Raw genomic sequence first — 9,424 nt, forward strand, 5'->3', positions numbered from 1 at the left:
CAATCACTATCAAATATCTATGTTCCATCAAGTGTTTACGCAGGCTATCAGCTAACTAGTCTTGGCCACCATCTCTTAATGCTGCAATAACACAACTATCTCTTGATGCGGCAATAACACAACTATCTCTTGATGCGGCAATAACACAACTAAGAAGACATCGGAGCATTTGTTCTACATTATACTCTTGGGATACAGTAACCCATGCCCGCATGTCAAAATAAGAAGTAATTGACGGATGTTCATAAAGTTTGTATGCTAAAGTGGTCTTGCCTATTCCTCCCATGCCAACAATTGAAACAACTTGTCTCCCCTTAGTTGTTTGTTGCGTGAGCAGCTGATCCAATATCTTCTCGAATAGCTTCTCGCATCCAACCATTCCACCGTCAAACTTTGAAGCTTTTTTGTAAAAGTTACTCACAATAATTTTCTTGTGTACTAGATGATGTAGTGATGATCCTTTGACAAGCTGTAGTAGTCGTCTTCGTCGGATCCGACCATGGAGTGAAACCTTTGCAAGCTGGTATTCCCTTTTAATCCTAATCAACTCATTCATGTGGTAATCAGTCTGTTTTTGTGCTTCAATGAAGATTTTACGAAGCCTGAGCAGGCAAGTGTTACATTAAGAAAACTATCCTTTGCTAGATAAATTGTAGTCAACTCCATCTCAATCCTTTCTTCCAATTCGAACGATGCATCTCTGATCTGCGCCTCTAAATCTTTCATCACCCTCGCACCATCATAGGGGATCTCAGATTTCTCAAGACTTTGTTGCAGCAAGCCCAGATTTTGATGGAGAGAAACTGTCTTTTGTTTGACTTCAGCCACCTTCCATTTATGTTGTTCGATTCCCAACAACAGCATTATGTTGTTCATTCATTCTAGAATTTTAGTTCATCGATTCTGGAATTGTAGTTCATCGATTCTGAAATTTTAGTTCATAGATTCTGGAATTTTAGTTCATTCATTCTGGAATTTTTAGTTCATAGATTAGATTCTGGAATTTTAGTTCATCGATTATGGAATTATAGTTCATCGATTCTGGAATTTTAGTTCATATGTTGTTGCTGGGAATCGAACCTGGATTTTTTTTTTAAGGGGAGACGCGCGTTTTTAATAAAACAACGTCGTTTTTGCATACGGATGCACAACATAATTTGCCGGCGCTGCAACCAAGGCGGGCTTTTAGCAATCGTTATATTATGGACTCATGTCCAGCATGTATTGTGGACACGGGCACCGTTACCTTTCACTTTTTTTTTTTAAAAAAAATAATTTCAGATCAATTCACTATAGAAGTATATGTTCATAATTTTATCACTATATGTTCATAATCTCAGAGCTCTGTGTTCATAATTCCATAATTGTACATTCATATTTCCATAACTGTACATTCATAATTCCGTAACTGTTCATTCATAATTTAATAACTGTAAATTCATAGTTTTTGAAGCTCTATGTTAACAATATTAGAGCTTTATGTTCATAATTTTATCACTATATGTTCATATTGTAAGTTCATAATGTTAGAGATCTGTGTTCATAATTCTATAACTGTACATTCATAATTTCATAACTGTACATTCATAATTCCCTAACTATACATTCATAATTCCATAATTGTGCATTCATAATTTTCAAAGCTCTATGTTCACAATTTTAGAGCTCTATGTTCATAATTTTATCACTATATGTTCATAATTGTAAGTTCATAATGTCAGAGCTCTGTGTTCATAATTTCATAACTTTCATTCATAATTCCATAACTGTACATTCATATTTCCATAAATGTGCATTCATAACGCCACAAACGAATAACGCCGTTAACGTCGAGAAAATCAATTTTTTTTTAACTGGAATGCCACGTTTTTCCTGAAAACGACGTCGTTTTAGACTCGTGTCCACAATGCATTGTGGACACGAGTCCACAGCATAATTTGCGGGTAGGGGTGCTCAATCGGTTAGCCGTTCGGTTAACCGAACCGTTTTAACCGAACCGAATTAACCGAAGTTTTTTTTACCTTTAACCGTTAACCGAACCGAAGTTTGCTCTACCGAATTCACCGAATTGAATTTTTTTTTCGGTTAATCGGTCGGTTAACCGATTAACCGAACTTTTTAAAGATAAAATTTAAAATTCTAAAAATAACACCTAAAATAATAAATCCAATTAAAATAAAATACATATCATAATAAATTCATAACAAAATATAAAAAACATGAATTATAAACTCCAAACATCCATAACTTCAAATTAGTATTTATATTTATATTATTATTTATATATATATTAAAAACTTCGGTTAACCGACTTTTCGAACCGAATTAACCGTTAACCGAAGTTTTAAAATTCCTTTAACCATTAACCGAATCGAAAAAGTTCGGTTCGAAAACGGTTAACCGAACTTTGTTGGTTCGATCGGTTAACTGAAAATTATCCGAAGTTTGCACACCCCTATTTGCCCTATTTGTGGGCTGTTAGCGCCCAAACCGACGAGACCCATTCAATGGGCAAATTATGCTGTGCATTCGTGTGCATTATGCATGGTGTACACAGATGCAAAACGACGTCGTTTTGACTAAAAACGCGCGTCCCACTTAAAAATTCAGCATTATATTGTGCATAATTTGAACTATATATCCAGAATGAATGAACTAAAAATTCAGAATAAATGAACTAAAAATCCAAAATGAATGAGCTAAATATTCAGCATGAATGAAAAAAAAAATCACTTTCGATTTCTGTCTAAATATCTAGAATGAGTGAACTAAATATCCAGAATGAATGAACAACATAATGCTGTTGAGGGGAATTGAAACTGATTTTTTTTTTTTTTTTTTTTAAGTCAAAACGACGTCGTTTTTACAACATGGTACACACGGTTGCACAGCATAACCATTGCATCCAATGGGTCTCGTCAATTTTGTGAAAATATCCATTTATTGTAAATGGACATTTTGTTCTTCAAAATTTTGTAGAAGTGTTGTGTAACTCAAACGCATGTTCGAGATGCGTTATACATCAAATGCATCTCAAACTTCTGTATTAGAGTACGGTGAAAACGCAATTCATACTTGTGTCTGACGTATAAAATACTTGTGGGTCGCTTGCCCGGGTCCGATTCGCCCCAGATCCATCTGTAATTATTCCATCAATATTTAAAAACTCATAAAGGAATTGTGTCGAAACAATAAGATTCAAACCCCTAACATTTAGCAACTACATAATTTACCAACTAATCTAACACATCTCTTGTTTACATTTATCTGTTTTTTTTTTTTTTTTTTTTTTTTTTTTTTTTTTTTTTTTCATTTAGTTATACTCTAAAACATGTACTATCTATACATATATATTACCAAGGGTTATATATGCGGTGGAGTTGGGTAAAGGTGGGAGGGGGGGCAGCTGCCCCACTACTCCAACGGAAGCTCTGCCCCTGTATCACCTCTGAAAATCTTACATTTCTAAGGATCACACACACACACACACACACACATATATATATATATATATATATATATATATATATATATATATATATATATATATATTATCAAGTGGAAGGGGGAAACCCAAGTATACAATAGAGACCTATTAGCTTGCTCTATACAATTGATGCCATGCAGGAAAATTGGAGGAATCATCCTCCATTATATATATGTATAATATGACGTATATGCACCTGTGCACTGTTTTCCTTTTTTTAGTTAGCCGTCTAGACCCCGCCTATTACAACCATGATAAAAACTTAGAAAATTACTCTTTAAATCGGTGACCGAGCCCTGTCGTAATGTCTTCTCCATCACCAACCCAAAACTAATTACTCAACTCACAGAAAACAAGTACCACCTCTCCAGCTCTCTTGAAAGCTTTGCCGTTGCCAAACTTGGGGAGAACAAATCCATCCATATATGTATAGTCGTCAAATAGAGATGGAAAGAAATTTTTATAAGTTTTCGATTGATACATAATATGGTAATCATATATTATTGAAATAATACTAATTTAAGAAGTTGTATATATATATTTTGCAATGTAGGACTGTGTTCCCATTAAATTTTCTTTTTAATGACATGTCGCTTTGTGGTTCACTGTCGGTGTATAGCACTTGCGTGGGTATATTTTTTTGGGGTGATAGTTAATCTAGAGATTTAAAAAATACTTCATACTCAAAGTTAAAAGATCAAACCCTTGACCTTTACTTAAGATAAATGATTTTCTTTCACTCAATCACACCCACCAATTATAATGCATGTGTATATGATAATGCACTAAATGGACACTTACCACTGGCGAATACTAGCCGATTTTTTCGAGTCAAATGTAACTGCTGGGCTGATTGACTGACCAGTTTGTCAGCAATGGCTTATAGATATTGGATAGGAACTAACATCAAATCTTGAATACATATCTATTCACATGAAATGATAAAGAAGATCAAAGGCAAAATTGTATTTTGGTCCTTTAGTTATATTCGTGATACAAACTTAACCTTTGAACTATATATGTGAGTATTTTTAACTCTAATCTTAAGTTATGCATAGATGGGTGGTTTCAGTCCTTGAAGGACGAAATAATCAACTACTTTATTAAGTGATAACAAATTGGCTCTAGAAATAGCTTCTAAAGGACTAAAATCGATACTTCTTGCATAATTTAAGGATTGTTAAAAATGATTACACAATAACTCAGAGACTAAATTTATACCACGGGTATAATTGAAGAACCAAAAATACAAATTCTATTTCGATATTATTGCATTTCGTATTTGTCTATTGCAAATTAGTGAAAGAGTGTGATCTATACTAAAATAAAAATTTAGTTATAATTTTGATAAATGTACACAACTTTTGGTACTGTAACGTCCTTAGAAAAAGGAAGAGATTAAATAAGAGGGCTAAGCTGATAGAGGAAAAGGAGGTACCAGTGCAGTTGATAGAAGAAAAAGAGGGAACCAGCTGGTAGAAGAGGATCAGCTGAAAGAAGAATGGGATGAGGCGGTAAACAACGTCGTATCGGAAGTTGTTATCAGCTGTTGAGCATATTTCGTATTAAAGTGGCGGTTTGCAGTAGTTTTTATCAGATTTTTTCATTATGTTGTATGAGTATATTTTTGAATTAGAGTTTGTTAAGAGTTAGTTTTAGGAAAGGTTATAAATATAGAGTAAATTATAGTCATTGTACTGCAGTATTATGCTTGATTTTTGTGTAATTATTACAAGTTTTCTCTCTAAAAATCTCCCTGCTCTCGGCTATTTCTCCTTTTCTCTTATGTTCTGCTATTTCTCCCTCTATTTTTATGTTCAATCTCCAGGTCTATTCTATAGGAAAGCTCTATAGCATCTAAATAAGAATGGCTTGGTCCAAGTCCCTTCTTTTACAATTGTTCAATTATGTGTTTACAGTTAATAAATAATATATATTCAATTTATTTATATGCACATAATTTGTTAACTGATAACATAATATAATAACTGTAGACACATAATCTGAATATCATTTTAGATTAGAATCCACAACGCAAGATAAACCGTAGTTCATGGTATAATTTTGCCATCTTACATACCCTGTTATTTTATATTGTAATCTATTTAAGTCCAGAACAAGGGAAGGCTTCACCAAATTGACAAAAAATATCAAATTAACAGACATAAAATCAGGTATTGATTTTCACCCAAACAAAATAATAATAAATTACAAAAAGTAGAGTTGAGATTTGAGATCAAGAAATTGATCAGCCCCTGCCTGCAGTGCTATGACAGCATCCATCAGATTCCTAGTCACCAACTTCTTCTGAGAAGCAGAGACCATTTCAGCCAACTTCAATTAGATTCGTCAGATTAAGGCCGGGCTTCAAAATTTGTCTTCAAACAATTTTTCCCTTAACCAAAAAATGAAAGCAAGCTTGAGATAAAAACACCAAAATAAACAGCTATGTGCCTATGTGCACATACATACAACATACCTACCCTTATTCATTCATCACTCCATCTTTAGATTCCTACTTAATACTCATCCCATCCTTCATTGAACTTGTGTGAACTTTTAGGCTGTAAACAACAAATTAAGTTAAAAGAAAAGGTGAAAACATAGTTAGATAGGTAAGAAAACATCAGATGGAGAGAAATGAGAGAAAACATATAAATTACAACCATCACCCATAAATTCAAATATCACGGATAATGACTACGTATTTTTCTTGTCACCTCAAAAACATCATGAAATGCATGTGAAATAGTTAGAGATATATTAGAGGTATAGAAAGAGACCTTCATGTTTTTGGAACGGACAAGGAGGGCAGCATTTCCATAGTTGTGTTGCTCATCTCGAATCCACTTTGCAGAAGCCAAAAGGGAATCCCAACAGTCGTTTAACTGAATCAGTGCTAGTGTTGTGATATCTGCAAAACCACTAGGGATCTCTTGCAACATATTACAGCTCTCTATCTCTAGACATTCGAGCACAGGGAAATGATCGCCTGCAGCATTCCAATGTTTGAGATTTGTGTACCCAATTACCAACCTTTTCAGCCGACAGAACCCTCCCTCAGATGGCTCCCAATCTAGGCCTTGGCAAGCCTTTAAGAGTTTTAAAACCTCTAGGTTTGGTAACATACCAATAAACCTTATATCACTCCATGACACCATAGTCTCAAAAAAGTTGAGCTTCTTAAGATTTGGTAGAAAATTAGTTGCCTGTTCGATGCCACTACACGAAAGTGGAAGATTCTGCGAATGTCTAATGCTTAGTTTCTCAAGCTGTCTCAAGTGCACAAAATCATCAAAACAACATGGATCTTTAGAATTTCTACAGTAAATCCCCAACCTTTTTAAATTTGGAAACATTGTAAACAGATCCTTTTTACAACACTCAGCGTTTAACCAATACATAGTCTCTAAGTTTCTATGAACATCTGAACTTTCAAATAAATGAATTCCATAAAAATAAAGATTCCTTAATAGTGGCATGTTCCGAATTTCAAATTCACCAACATCTCCATGAACAATAAAGCTTTGTAAATTCCAATGCTTAATGCTCAGTGCTCCATAATTACAGTAAGATTTACTTAGTGATAAAGCAAATTATCTCAAATGAACAAGACTTTCAAGCACTTTTCGTAGTATTTGAGCTCCACCACCACTACTGATTTCAATTTCCATATCTACTACTCTCACTAATTTGAACACTGAAAATGTCTTCAAATTGACACCACCGTAATCAACACAGTGTAAGGAATAGAATTTGTGAAAGTGCATGGAACTGATTAGATTATTGAAACAACCTGATCTAATACTTAACCAACGACAAGGTTTTGAAAACCGGTGCTGTGTTATCCACTTATAAAATGGAAGTTTTTCAAGCCCAACAGCATCATGATAATCATTTCCAATAACTTTCAAGAGATTTTCATGTCGTGCTTCTCTCAAGCACAAGTCTCGCAAGAGATCATGCATCTTAATTGCCTTGATTTTGCCATTGTAGCTTTGCTTGCTAACTAGAACAAGATTTCTATCAATAAGATCTTGTAAGCATTCCATAGCCACTTCTTCCAGACAATCATGTTCCACTGCCCTCAAAAATTCCTCCGCCGTCCACAACCTAACCAACTTCTTCACAGGAATCTCATAATCTTCTGGAAAAACTCCAAAATATAGAAAGCAGGCTTTCAAGTGGTGCGGTAATTGATTGTAACTCAAAGATAGTATTCTTGAACATGCATCATTAGAATCACCCATTACAAATCTACTTGCATTTCGTGCAACATTCTTCCACCTTTCCACCTCCTCCTTTGTCTTGGAGAGAAGGCTAGCTACTACAATAATAGCTAGAGGTAATCCTTCACATTTTTTCAATATGTCTCTACCAATTTGCTCAAACACAAAATGAAATTCTGTTCTACCAAACACTTTACAGTAGAGGTTCCAACTCTCGTCAGCATCTAAAAAACGCTTGTTGAGGGGAGTGCTACCTGAGCTAGCATATTCAGCTACTTCATTGAGCCGTGAAGTCAATACTATACGACTTCCATTATTATCATCTGGAAAGCATCTTTGTATACGGTCCCAAGCATCAGTGCTCCATAAATCATCAATTACTATCAAATACCTCTCACCTTTCAACCGTTTATACACACTTTCTGCTAATTCGTCATGGACTTCATCAGATGACCCACTTACACAACCGATAAGACATCGGAGAATTTTTTCCACATTGTACTCTTGAGACACAGTAACCCAGGCTCTTATGTAAAAATGAGAAGTAATTGATGGATCTTCATAAACTTTTCGAGCTAAAGTGGTCTTACCTATTCCTCCCATGCCGACAATTGATACAACTCGTCGCTGCTTAGCTGATAGTCGCGTTAGCTGATCCAATATAGCCATGAACTCCTCGTCACAACCGACCATTCTACTGTCAAACTTTGAAGGATTTTTGGACAATTTACTAACCACGGTAACGTTTTCGCTTTCTAGATCAGGCTGTGATGATGTTGAACCAAGGAGTAGTCCTCTTCGTGGCATCCCACCAGGGATTGATGAAGCCTTTCCAACCTGGTATATACTTTTAATCTTAATCAACTTCTTCTTGAGATAATCCGTCTGTTTAACTGCTTGATGGGTGATTCCATTAAGCCTGCGGGGGCAAGCCACTTTACTGCTTGGTTGAAGATACATGTACCTTGTTTGAAGATATATGTTGCTTTGTCGAAGATATATGTTGCTCAACTCCGTCTCAATCCTTTCTACGGCTTTGAACAATACATCTCTGATCTCTGCCTCTAAATCTTTCATCGCCCCCGCATTATCATTGCCCACGATCTCTGACGATTCCTCAAGACTTTCTTGCAGGAAGCGAAGATTTTCATGGAGAGAAACCATCTCTTGTTTGTTATCAAGAGGCAAGCGTGGTTGTGATTGCAAGAAATGTTGAGAAAGTGTTTCCATAAGGGAAGTTACAGCAGCGTAAGCCATTTCCGTCTCTCTCTTTGTGGTAAGGTGATGGAGATCAGAGCAGAAGAGATGAAAGATATGATACAATTTAGACAGGGAATTCTTTCGTCAACGCCGATAAAGTCTTGACAGTTGGAATGAGTGGCCAGTAGTTAAAGTGTTTTTTTTTTTTTTTTTTCTAAAAAATTATATTTCTCCATGCCAAATTAAAATCTACCTATAAGGCTATAATAAGATATTAAGATATGTCAAGTTTTTATTGTTTACATTAATTTAGTTTTATTAATTAATTAGGATTTTCACTCGTGCTATGCACGGAATGGAATTGATGTAATATATTAAGAATATTTAAATTGATATATAATTATTTAAGAGTTAATTTCACCAGAGGTCACTTATCTTTTCTGACTCCAAATTTAGTCCAGACTATAATTATTAATTATTACGTTTTACTCTATGTTATAATTCTTAT

At 34.8% G+C, this 9,424-nt stretch overlaps 1 pseudogene; it reads right to left on the reverse strand.

Annotated features, from left to right (window-relative positions):
- Positions 1–5,480: 5,480 nt before the first annotated feature.
- Positions 5,481–9,075, reverse strand: LOC109150867 (annotated as a pseudogene).
- Positions 9,076–9,424: the final 349 nt, after the last annotated feature.

The sequence above is a fragment of the Ipomoea nil genome, unplaced genomic scaffold (genome assembly GCF_001879475.1).
Source record: "Ipomoea nil cultivar Tokyo-kokei standard unplaced genomic scaffold, Asagao_1.1 scaffold2280, whole genome shotgun sequence".
NCBI classification, from domain to species: Eukaryota; Viridiplantae; Streptophyta; class Magnoliopsida; order Solanales; family Convolvulaceae; genus Ipomoea; species Ipomoea nil.